Source organism: Symsagittifera roscoffensis, chromosome 3 (genome assembly GCF_963678635.1).
Source record: "Symsagittifera roscoffensis chromosome 3, txSymRosc1.1, whole genome shotgun sequence".
NCBI lineage: Eukaryota > Metazoa > Xenacoelomorpha > Acoela > Convolutidae > Symsagittifera > Symsagittifera roscoffensis.
In genome coordinates, this window is record NC_087064.1 from 47,568,654 (window position 1) to 47,582,106 (window position 13,453).

The 13,453-nt window shown below is 36.3% G+C and overlaps 1 long non-coding RNA gene across 1 annotated transcript; it reads right to left on the reverse strand.

Moving 5' to 3' along the window:
- Positions 1 to 1,516: 1,516 nt before the first annotated feature.
- Positions 1,517 to 3,562, reverse strand: LOC134842159 (uncharacterized). The gene is made up of 2 exons (XR_010162483.1): positions 2,638 to 3,562; positions 1,517 to 2,225 (listed from the first exon to the last, which is right to left on the reverse strand). It is a non-coding gene; the product is annotated as an uncharacterized LOC134842159 (long non-coding RNA).
- Between the last annotated feature and the right edge of the window lie 9,891 nt (positions 3,563 to 13,453).

Below are 13,453 nucleotides of genomic sequence, written 5' to 3' on the forward strand. Positions count from 1 at the left end.
TAACTTTTGACAGCATTGGTTAGCTTTTGAGGCCATGTTTCTGTACATTTTTTAATCTCTCTCTCAGGGATTCGAACCCCTGCCAACCCAAAGGGTCCCCCCTTTGGTACTTTTTAAGAAATCAATTTTTGGCCGACCGACCCTAAAATTTTTCTAAAGGCGCCAATATATACTAATTTTGAGGGGGAGCGCGCGCCAAAAAAACGCGTTTTTTTTTGTCAAAATTTTCCAAAAAGTGCCCAAAAACGGCTTTTTTGACCTGTTTTTTCAAAAAAATGCCTGCGGCGCAGAAAATTTGGCCAAAACAGGGTCCTTTTACTGCTTTGGGAGAGTTCGGAAAATCAATCTGATCGACCTAAAATAAAAAAAAGATCGTCCGAATTTTCAAAAATTTTTTGAAAATCCGCCCCCCCCCTCGAGAAAATCCTAGATCCGCCCCTGATATTCGTTAAGCAAAGTAAAATAGGACAATTGAGAACAGTGAAAAAAAATTCAATTTTTAGCAGATTTATCGAAAATTTTTTGATTCCACAAATTGCGCTAAAAATTCCAAAAAAAACACTTAAATTGAGTGAAACTAAGTTTTCGCGGTTTAAATCAAGCATAAATACGCTATTGTAAGCCTGGAAGCTCACCTTAATAGCTCGAATTTGACAAAAATCAAAAACTTCAAAAAGGTGCTTCTCGACACGGAAGTTTTTTTAATGTCGTTCGAATCCCGACTGAAAGGGCTTTTACATGATATATCAGGTGCCCAGTCTGATGATTATTTGCGGTACTTTTTAGGTCAAATTCACTAATTAGCCGCGCTCTCACGAAAGTGTAACAATTAAAAAACAAAGGAAAAGCTGAATGTTGCATGAAAAGCGAATCAGGAAATTTTGAACTTGAAAAACATTTTGAAAATCTAAAATGAGAGAATAATTTTCAGATATAAATGAAAGTTTCTTTCGGAAAGTAGGATTATCAAAATCAAAAACTCAAGAATGGTAAAATAGCGTAATAAGTAGAATTGTTCAAAGCCAACGAACTAATAGAAAAAACTGAGGTCTGGCAAAAAAGAAATGAACAAACTAAAGAAAAATGATGAATAATTTTCAAATATTCATTGAAGCGAAAAAAGTTTAGTACCGGTAGACTCGCAGTGCAGAATAAGTCATGTACGATTATAAAAAGTAAGAGTAAAAAACAAGCTGAAAACAAAATTTTGAATTACAAATTCTGTCGCGAGATTCTGTCGCGAGTTACAAATTCGTGAGTTCCGCGAGAATATTTTAATTATGATGCCTGCGGCGGCTTCAGAAAAATGATATTGAGAAAAAAGAAAGTTTTGATTGAGAAAACAATTGGAGCTTTAAGTAGTGTAAAATAGACCTTTCGCACAATATTGAGTAATGAGGAGGTCAATTTTCTGCGGAAAGTTGGCCTCCGCAACTCTTCTTTGATCTACTATGTGGTTTGGGACATTATGTGGTTATAGGTCTAAAATCATCAAGTCTGGATAATTAAAAAAAAACAATATTTGGCACATTGAATTACTGCACAAAAAAATAAATAATAATTTCTCTAAAATATCTTGTTTATGTTGACATATTTTGGCCTCTTGCTTTTTGTTAATTTGATTTTGTATTTGAGAAAATTTCGAGATCTTTATTGATTTTGCAAGTCTAGAGCAACTTGACATTTCAAGTAGTTTTTATGAGATTTCTTCTAGTATCCAGTTGACACTGAAGCTAATGAGTTTGAGCTTCGAGCCTGTTCTACAGCTTGAAGCCATTTCATCACTAGGATTTTTTTCAAGGACAATTCGCTCCTTGGAGTTTCCGGGTAGAACCGTCCTGAAGACCCACCCCGTTGACCTCCAGTGCACTGTTGCTGACTGCTAGCCTGTTGAATAATCATTTGTTCATCCCTCACAAACTGTTCGTCTAAAGCTTCCATAATTTGCTTGTGTTCTTCTAGCGACTGTGGCGTAAGGAGACACGCACTTGACACAATAGATGACGCTGCACTTAGTTTTTTAGGAAGGTTCCGACGTCCGCTGCTCAAATGTGAGCGTTGGCTTAGAGGTCGCTGGTTCAAACCTAGGTTCGACTGCTGTTTGGCTACAGACTGGGAATGCATATCTTGCAGAGATGAGAAAGGGTAATTAGTGCACCAGTTTAAAGCACAGCCTGATTTTTGCACGTTGGCAGAGTTGATTCGTTCGCTGCTGCCATAGCGACCTGCAAAAAACTTTCTCGAGTTTCAAAAGAGCGCTTCGTTCAAATAAATACACTGTCTCGTTTGTAGGTACATAAATTTGTCATAAATTGGTTTAGTTGTTCTTATTTTTTGTAAAAAATGCAGCAAATATTTTTTTAATTATCAAGCAAAATTGTTGACGAAACAACCCAGCAACATTTTTCAAAGGTATGAAAAAAATTGACGACGTTTTTTTAGGTGCACCGAATTGATTATTTGAGCTCTCCCAATTCACTTTTAAAATCCCTTTTTGACCAATTATTTTGCGCCGCCGGCAAATTTAGAAAAAGGTCGAAAAAGACAATTCAAAACCTTCCAAAATAAGACCTTATCGCAGGGGTAAAAATTTCAGGAAATCAATTTGACAGCTTGTTTTTTAATGGTAAAGCTAACCGGATCTTCTGTTAACGCTCTGTTTCGAAGTCGGCTTCCCATTGGTCAATTTTACCACATGACCAAATTCAGCTGGAGTCCGCCGCCCGTACCGCTTATCCAGCTCCCCTTCCTCGCCTGCCCATTCGGGAGATCTTCGGCGAATGCTATTTTTGGAATTCTTACCACTTTTTTTATTCAAATACAAGTTGCTGTATTTTTTTGAGTATAAGATAAGTTCGGGTTGTTGCTGATCGTTTGCCATTTCGGCATTGCTGAAAAATAAAGCTGCCGAGGTCTGGCTACGATTCAAGCGTGGCAACATTTCCGGATACTCGTTGATCACTTTTTAAAGCTAGTTTATAAACAAATCGTTAATAACAAAGTTGGTATAAAAAATGACGTTGTCGCCGAAATGGAGTAACATGGCCAATTCATCGCTCTTTGTCGACTAAAGAATGAGCACTACCAATGTTAGAGAATGTTGTAGTAACTCTACCACGTTCGTGATAAAAACTTTGTCAAGTATAATGAGACTCACAAGTGAGCTAATGGTGAGGTATCTATTATTGTGGTTTGATATCTAGAGAGAAGTTTCTTTCATTTTGATTGAGAGCTAGTAGTGTAGTTGAACAAAGAAAAGCACCTCTTGGAGACTTTTTAACAAATATTCGGCGGTAAAAAAGCGATCACGACTTACCATTGAATACAATCACGAGCAATTACCATTGAAAAAAATTTACCAAATATAGCAAGACTGCTGTTAGCTTTTAATCAAATACGTGAACAAATTTTTCTTTCAAACACGGAACAATTTAAGAATGATTAGAAAAAGAAAACAAGTCCGATTTTACTTTTTATAGCCGAAAAAATATAATCCAAACAAAAAACATCGCTACTCAGCTAGATGATGATTTTATGCACGTATTTGAGAGTGTAATGTAGAATACAACAGACAGCGTGAATATATTACTGTCACACAAACACCTGTTTTGTTTTTTTTTGTGTGGTGGACCACGAAAAATTGTTTGATAGAATTATAAATACCAATCTTATCCTAGACAGAAACAACGCTGAGCTCATTATGTAGGAAATGATAAAGCTGGACTAGAAATAATGGAAAGATTTTTGAAAAATTCAAGTAAAAACCATTAAATTGTTTATAAAATCACGCTTCAGATTTCGATATTTTGTTCATTAAGTATTTTGTATATCAATCAATAAAGACAAAATACCTTTTCGAAAATTAAATTATTAAAAAGAATAAAAAGAGGATCGTGTATAGACTGACTAAAATAATTATCTGTTCGTATTGCATTATGATTTATGAATCACAAAACCGTCTTGTTTATTACACAAATGGTCTCGTTATGCTTTGAAATACAATAACACAGCCAAAAAAATCCAGGTTGGATCAAAATGTATCGTTTTGAACCATTATATATGCGCAGTTACACCATATTTCAAGATTTTTTCACTGCTTCATAGAAATTGTTCGAATTTTTTCTCTACCATTTAAATGCCATATAAATTTCGTACTCATATCAAAAATTTGATGTTTTTCAAACGCTCAGATATAAATTACTAAATTTTGCTCTTCACATGAAACTCTGCTGTGTTTGCTGCTCTATAAAAGTTTCTGCTCTATCAGCCATTTTCCGCTAACTAATCTTCGAGAAACCCTATTCAACTTGCGTTCTGAACTACATTTTTGCAAGAAACAATCTGTACAAAACCTTTTTATCAGCTCGTGAAAGTCCGGAAAAATTTATCTCCCAAGATAACCGGGCCAAGCCGCCCAGTGCGGTTAAACAGAAAATCATGAGAAGAAATTCGCTTGTGACATTTTCATTGCCGAAAAGAGGTTTAAAGACATCCAACGTGACCTTTGTATCCGACGAGAAAGTTCATCTGAGGAAAGCTTCGTATCAGCTTCAAGAGGCAAGCTGCGTCATGGCCACTACTCTTCAGAAACATTTGGATCATTGAAAACCTTCAAATTCAAGTTTTAATTCAGGCCAAAACCATGATTCAATTTCGTTCAAGATAAAACAAGAACGAAGCCTGTCGGTTCAAAAAAAGAACAACATCCAAAGCAGAACAAATCGGACCCAAAATTCAAGGGGCAAATTCAACAACCGACATACCCAAAACCAGCCAAGAGAAATCAAACCGTTATTTTTGTGGAAAAGATTTTCTGCGAATCACAAACTATCCTGTCCAGTAAAACACGTATCATGTAAGAGCTGTAACTGAAAGGGCCATTTTTCCAGATGTTATAATTCCAGAAGTAAAGTCAAAACTGTTGGCGAAGTTTCCGAATCCACATCAGAGGACGAATGTGATCTTATGATGACAAATAGCGTGTCAAAATATTCGATATTAAATATTCCAACAATGGGTGAATCCACCCTTTACATCCAAAACTAAATGTTCAGTCAAAGAGCTGGAAAATATCAAGAAAGCTACAGGAAAAATCAAATGTGTTTGAATTACTCTGAGAGTCAACGAAACAATTTTAAAAGCCACTGTAGACACGGGCAGGCCGGCTATTTTTTATAATAAAAGACGGAGAATATCCTGGCAAAGATTGGAGCCCTTGTCAATTTACTATCAATTTCAGAAATCCAATCGATACTCATTATGTAGATTACAATTGGAGAACAATCAAGCTATTCAGAACCCTAATGGAACACGAATCGTCCCTGGGTTGCCATATTCAATCTCCGAGAATAAAACCAATTTTTTTCTTGGTTTCGATCTGCAAAGTTCCCTGGAGTGCAAACTACTCAATCAGGACCGGTGTGCAATCGAGAGCTATCTATTTCTTTAGGTAAAGTTTCGATCAAAGGCCCATTAGTACCGATTCAAGATACGGGACGTCAAATGCTGATCCCCTTTCAGGAAAAAGGGTGCATTGAGTTCAAGAAACTCGTCAAAGAAGGGCATATTGTGAACTTTAACAAATGCACCAGCGACCATTTTGAATCTCAGGTGGTGAAAGCGGCCAAGAAAGATGGTTTGATAAACATAGCCATGAACGACCAGATCTAGAAAAATCACAATCAAACGCCAAATCTACTAGAACAGTTGGAAGTCGCAGCTCAAATAATCAATACAGATACTCCGAGAAAATTTGGGTTTGCATCTCTAGATTTGAAATACGCTATCATTCTTTATTTACTTGGTGATTTAGTTGGTAATCATTGTAATTTTAGCATTATATGTGGTGTGGGATATCTGTAGTACGTATCGTTTTCAGACCGATATTGATGGCATCGCAGACATGCCGAAGGAGTTTCAGAAAACAATGATTAACACAGTCGACCTAACCTAACTGCAGTAAGGTTTTGTAAGGTGTTAACTATTGGAAAGTTTGGAAAATCAGGTTTTCATATTTGATGCTATCAACCTGTACTCCAAAAATCCATCAGATATGATTACCAAATCAACTAGAGCCAATGAATTTTTATTTACCTTGCTTGCATTTAACATTTTAACAAAAAGTTTACAATTTTACATACAATTTATCTAAAAATGTAAGAGCGGACTAGCATTCACGTTCAAAAAACAAGGTATTTGATCAGTTTCGCAAATCTAAATGAATGAAAGAAGGTGTATTTTGTCAAAAAATTTCCTCCAAAAACTTCAGAAAACGGAATGCGTCCGTTTGAATCACAATTCGGTAAGAAGCCAGATACTGAAGGGTCACTGGCGACCAAAAAACTTTAATTTATGTTAATTTTAGTCCAACAGCTGATGAGAGAAGCAGACCAAGGATTAAGGTGGCTAGAAAAAGTTTCTAGAGCCAAGGTGTCCCCCAGAGTTTCAAGTTCAACAATCCGTCAATTTGTTATACACTCTAATACAAATGACTGCTGCCAACGAATGGAAGACTGAGAAAAAATTTATCACATGAGGAAGGTGTTCAAGCTCTAAGTACCTTGACGGATCGGAATCAGTTCCTAGCAGCTTCGCTCAGGACAAGCCTGCACTCAGGGACTTTACCGTTCAGAACAGACACAATCGAACCTCCTATCTCTCGACCCAACAGTTATATCGAGTCGCTACTTATTTCTAACCCGATATCAGTAGAAGTTTACAGCAAGGTCGCAACTCCGAAAAAAATGTAAACATTTTATCTAGATAAAATAGTCAACGTTTCTCCTTCGAACTGCTTTACGAAGTCCCGGAAGGATTTAGGACAAAGTGATATTCCATACGGTTGAAATCTTTCCAAGTTTCAAGTCATCAAGGATCCATCACACCAGAAGACGGTGGGTGATGAAAAAAGCAGTGTCTTCCTTGTCGCCAGATGAACCACCCAGCTCTAAGTACACAGCTCTCAGACAACTCACAATGATTTCAGCAATGTCAAAGAAGACAACTCCAGCTCCGAGTCAGGTTCAACACCGGAAGATAGCGTCCAAAGTTACCAAAACTAGCACCTTGGTATGGACGATGCCTGCAGTCATTCCAATTTTGAATCTCACATGATCATCATCTAACTCAAGCGGATCATTCAACCTCTGGTGGCAAGTTCTTCGCCAGTTAAACAACCTTCTTGTTCAAAATCAGCTCCAACTTCAGAGAAAAAACACAACAACCGGGCGAAAAAGACCAAAAACACAACAACCGGGCGAAAAAGACCAAAAGATTCGCAGCCCGATCCAATTCAACATCGGTACCAGACCAATCTGATCTACTTCCGGGAAGATTTAGTGCTGGAACCAGATTTCACTCCGCAACAAGGCCCTTTGAACACAACCAGATCAACTCCAGAATCAGACCCCACTAAATCAGTAATCATCCCCCTGAAACAACGCCAGATCAAACGAACGATCAAGATAGAATTAAATCTTCTTCATCCAGGACCTCTGCTCGCAGTAAGAAACAGACCTAACTTTACGGAAGTCTGATAAGCCACAATGTGAAAGAGGACTATTTGTCATTTACGGCACAACATCCACTCGGGTCTGCTGGTCCCATAACAGCTAGGAATTTGTCTTCACTACAAGCGCCAAGAAGGAAAATTAAAAGGTTTTACCAGAAGCGAGCAAAGTGAAGTAAAGAAAAAGGAAGAACTCACAAAAAATGATTAGTTTGAACTTTGGCTGTTATTTCTGGTGCCGAGAAATTTTTGAGAGAGGGGAAGTCTGTTGAGGCAGAAATGACACCCCTCATATTCTGATTTAAACTGAAACATGAAATTTTTAGTTGAAGAAGCAAGATTTCTTTTTTAAATTTCTTTTTATACCCCTTAGCTTAAATACTAGAGAATTCTTAAAATAGATTCGTGACATCCGTTCACCAGTTTTTAAAATTTCATTAGTTAAGGGAAAAAAGGATTTCACCAAAACTGCTGAAAAGCAAAAAATGCTCTTTATAAGGGAGCTGAAAGCTACCAGTTTTTGTCTCATTTTCCCTCAAATCTCATCCAAACCTCCACTAAACCGATACACTTCACTGAACAGTGACTTAGTTCATAGAATTCATCATACAGTAGTATTTCAAAACTTATCCGAACGTCCACTAATCCGATCTACGACCCGGAACAGTGACTTAGTTTACTGAATCCAATTTAAAGTAGTATACCCGAACAGGCATAATACGTAAAAATAATTCTCAGACTTCTGGTTGATGTTTTAAATCAAATACTTATTTAAAAACTTTATGCAAACTTTAGTTAACTTTCTAGGAGAGAAATAAGAGAGGACACCATATTCTTAGCGTCCGTTTTGTCCGGCGTTCTGAAGACATAGCTATTGTAATATTTAGTGTTGATGATGTGTGCTAGCATTGAGGTTAAGTGTTAGCTTAAGAGTATTGTTTTACTTGAATTGTTTTTGTCAAGGTCGATAGCTACCGACTGAGCTAGCCATTTTTGGTTAAATTATTTTTTTTATCGTTTTCTCCTGATTCAGGTGAAAAATTGCAGAATAACTTTTTTTCTACTTTGCTTACTCAAATCAATTCAACCCATTTGGTATCAGTCGTCTCACATTCGAATTAGAAAGTCTGTGGGTTCGCATTTCACAATCTCATGTAATCGTATTCACCTAATAACGTCTGAAGCAACATCTTCTGGTTTTTGTAATTTGGCTATAGCTAAAAAATACTTTGCCAATACCTGTAAGCGAGGTTTCACTGACAGACATGCATATTCTCAAAAAACATTTATAAAAAACGTTAGCCCTTGGATTAATGCGAACTTTCATTCTATACTGCCTGCTTCTGAAAATTTTTTTAAACTCCATTTAGCAACAGCTAAAATACGGATAAAAATTTTGCAAAAATTATGAAACTTTGATTGAAAAATTGATGTATCAATTATGGCAAAAAGTACGCTTACTGCAAACCATCTTGGCGCTTTTGCATTGTTGTGTTTGCTCCGACCGTTGAAAGTGAGAAGGAACTTTGAATTCGGTTGTCTTAGCTTTTTTTGTTTTCCACGCACAATCAGGTAAAACAAATAATCATTAGAAGCGATTGAGTGATAAACCATACTAAACCGTTTTCAGTCGTGAATCGAACCACCGTAACCAATTTTTAAAAGTACCCGTTTGAAATTTTGGTTTTGGGTCTGACTTTGAGCAAACAAAGCGAGCGAGCGAGTTGTTTTATACTTAATTTAGGCCTTTTTTCAATAGCTTATTTATGATCAATTTTAGTTTTTTTAAGTAAAATTGGTCTTTGGAGTTTTTAAAGAAATTTTGTGAATCAGAAACTTAACTATTTTTTGGTGAACAGTTTTTTGATTTCTCCAAAAAAATTTTTGTGTTTTTAGCCATTTTTTCCAAAACTGTTGCTCAATTTGTCAGTTTTACTATGACTGTCGATTATGCTTTTGTTTTTGTTCAGATCCGTTTGTCAAACCACCCAAAAAAACGAAACTAATTTGTAAAAAACAAAAACTTTTGTGTGTGTTTTTTTCAAGGCCGTAATCGGAGCATTCTGTTCTACTCGCACAGTAACCGGTCATTCTTTTTTCGCTTTGTCCTTGGTTATCAATGACTTGGAACGCTACGTTTTGATCAAAAAAATTAGAACGACAAAAAAGTTTGGAGTCAAAAGTTGCCAAAACTAGCACCTTAGTATGGACGATGCCTGCAGTCATTCCAATTTTGAATCTCACATGATCATCATCTAACTCAAGCGGATCATTCAACCTCTGGTGGCAAGTTCTTCGCCAGTTAAACAACCTTCTTGTTCAAAATCAGCTCCAACTTCAGAGAAAAGACACAGCAACCGGGCGAAAAAGACCAAAAACACAACAACCGGGCAAAAAAGACCAAAAGATTCGCAGCCCGATCCAATTCAACATCGGTACCAGACCAATCTGATCTACTTCCGGGAAGATTTAGTGCTGGAACCAGATTTCACTCCGCAACAAGGCCCTTTGAATACAACCAGATCAACTCCAGAATCAGACCCCACTAAATCAGTAATCATCCCCCTGAAACAACGCCAGATCAAACGAACGATCAAGATAGAATTAAATCTTCTTCATTCAGGACCTCTGCTCGCAGTAAGAAACAGACCTAACTTTACGGAAGTCTGATAAGCCACGCCGTGAAAGAGGACTATTTGTCATTTACGGCACAACATCCACTCGGGTCTGCTGGTCCCATAACAGCTAGGAATTTGTCTTCACTACAAGCGCCAAGAAGGAAAATTAAAAGGTTTTACCAGAAGCGAGCAAAGTGAAGTAAAGAAAAAGGAAGAACTCACAAAAAAAGATTAGTTTGAACTTTGGCTGTTATTTCTGATGCCGAGAAATTTTTGAGAGAGGGGAAGTGTGTTGAGGCAGAAATGACACCCCTCATATTCTGATTTGAACTGAAACATGAAATTTTTAGTTGAAAAAGCAAGATTTCTTTTTTAAATTTCTTTTTATACCCCTTAGCTTAAATACTAGAGAATTCTTAAAATAGATTCGTGACATCCGTTCACCAGTTTTTAAAATTTCATTAGTTAAGGGAAAAAAGGATTTCACCAAAACTGCTGAAAAGCAAAAAATGCTCTTTATAAGGGAGCTGAAAGCTACCAGTTTTTGTCTCATTTTCCCTCAAATCTCATTCAAACCTCCACTTAACCGATACACTTCACTGAACAGTGACTTAGTTCATAGAATTCATCATTGTTGTGTTTGCTCCGACCGTTGAAAGTGAGAAGGAACTTTGAATTCGGTTGTCTTAGCTTTTTTTGTTTTCCACGCACAATCAGGTAAAACAAATAATTATTAGAAGCGATTGAGTGATAAACCATACTAAACCGTTTTCAGTCGTGAATCGAACCACCGTAATCAATTTTTAAAAATACCCGTTTGAAATTTTGGTTTTGGGTCTGACTTTGAGCAAACAAAGCGAGCGAGCGGGTTGTTTTATACTTAATTTAGGCCTTTTTTCAATAGCTTATTTATGATCAATTTTAGTTTTTTTAAGTAAAATTGGTCTTTGGAGTTTTTAAAGCAATTTTGTGAATCAGAAACTTAACTATTTTTTGGTGAACAGTTTTTTGATTTCTCCAAAAAATTTTTGTGATTTTAGCCATTTTTTCCCAAAACTGTTGCTCAATTTGTCAGTTTTACTATGACTGTCGATTATGCTTTTGTTTTTGTTCAGATCCGTTTGTCAAACCACCCAAAAAAACGACACTAATTTGTAAAAAACAAAAACTTTTGTGTGTGTTTTTTTCAAGGCCGTGATCGGAGCATTCTGTTCTACTCGCACAGTAACCGGTCATTCTTTTTTCGCTTTGTCCTTGGTTATCAATGACTTGGAACGCTGACGTTTTGATCAAAAAAATTAGAACGACAAAAAAGTTTCGAGTCGAGTTTTTTTTTTGGTTGAATTGACTTTTATGGCACTGCTTTGAGGCAATTGATAGCAAAAATCGGCAAAATACAGGCAAGTGATAAAATCATCAACAATTTTTCGTCATCCTAAAATGTTTTTTCTTGGCTTAAACAGCATTCTAGGAAACCGTCATGTTTTGTCTCCGGTCGCATGGTTTTTCCGAGCTCCATTTTGTATTCTTATGTGACAACTGCGATTATGCGAGGATGATGCATGGATACTGTATCCTCTTAAATACTCGTAAACTCATAAAAAACGGTACTACAAACAAACCTCAGTCAGAATCGAGTAAAAAACCATCTTAAAACGCTTTTATCTTAATACGCTGTCCAAGCAGAGATAAAAATTTTCCAAAAAAATAAAGACCCTTAGCTATTTTGCAAAAAATAATAATAAGCGTCTTTTGACCTCTGTTTTACACTTTTGTTTATTTCGTTTTTCAGAGCTGATAACATAATTTACGGTACTAAAACCATTTTTTACTCAACCCCATCGTTAGCTTTGTTGTAGAATAATAGCACAAAAAACACCAAATTTAAAGTTGTATACCAATCAGTAATATGCGGTCGAGAAAAATAAGGATATTGAACTTTTCATAATCTAAACCCGTTTGTGAGCAGCAACTAGAGGTTCGCATACTGATACGCGTAGTGCTTTGGCACTTGTAAGGATGCAATGAAACCATAGTTATTGATCAATTCGATGTCCACAGGCGTAGTCGCAAATACAACGCCCGAAAGTGAATAACTTCCGGAAGGTGGCTAGTTGTTAGGACATTGTTTTAGATGCAAAAGATACCTTTCGTGAAAAGTAACGGATCTCTTCAACTATTTCCCCCTCGGGTGCCTAGTAACGAATATCCCCCTATAAAGAAATAAATCAAGAGTTAAGCATATAAGAATTTTTTAGTAACGAATATCCCCCTAATGCAAAAGGGGGATATAGTTGAAGAGATCCGAAGTAATTTTTAGTCCCGTTTGAAAAGTTGAAACAAACTGCAAGTGCAAACGTTAAACGGCCAAAACAAGCAAACTTTCGTTAATTTTTCTAATCAATGAATTAATTGTTCAATCTTTGTTTTCAAAACTCCGGTTAAATCAGGCATATATGACTTATAGTATAAAAAAAACTTTTCAACAAACTTATAACAACGAATATTTATGCCGTATAACACTTTGTTTCTCGGCCTAAAAAAGTCATTTGCGATTCTGTCAATTAGGTAATCCACATGAAAATTTTAACGCAAATGAGACGCATAGTTATTTAGCGAATTCAATATATAATAACAAAACTGCTCGTATCAGGGCGAAGGCCGAATGTTCCGACTGACTTTCAAATTTTATGGAGCAGTGTTCACCCTATCAAACATTTCGATAGTTTTGATCGGCTATCGAAGAAAACGGAATATTTATAAAGGGTGTGGTTTTTTTCTTCAGTCAGTTTTCGCCGATCGAATAGTTTTCAACAAATGTTTTGTACCCCATTGAAGATATCGACTTCTTGAGTTCAAATTTAAAAAGTTATTTTACCTCCGATCTTTTTTTGTAAAGTTCTGGGGGTTTGAAAATTACCAAATTGGCCATGTTCTGGACTAAATTAGGCGCGCTTTGAAGAATTTATTCATTATGCTCAGAGCGTAACGCGAATTATTTATGCGTGGTGAATTATCCCGCACAACTAAAACGGTCCAAATTGACATGAGGCTAGCTATTCAGATCAGTTGCATTAATTTCGGACAATATTAAAGTGGGAAATGTTGAGTCGTATGAAATTAATAATTTCCCACTTTGATATTGTCCAAAATTTATAGATTTTCAATACTTTTTTCCCAAAAACTAATCGGTATGAATTAGGGGACAGTCGGAATTTTTCTACGTCTTAGAATTGTTTTTTTCTACGCGCATTTTTTAACGTTGTTTTAATTGTTTAATTCACGTTTGCATTTTGTGCATTTTGTAAATTTACTTACCTTGACTTCA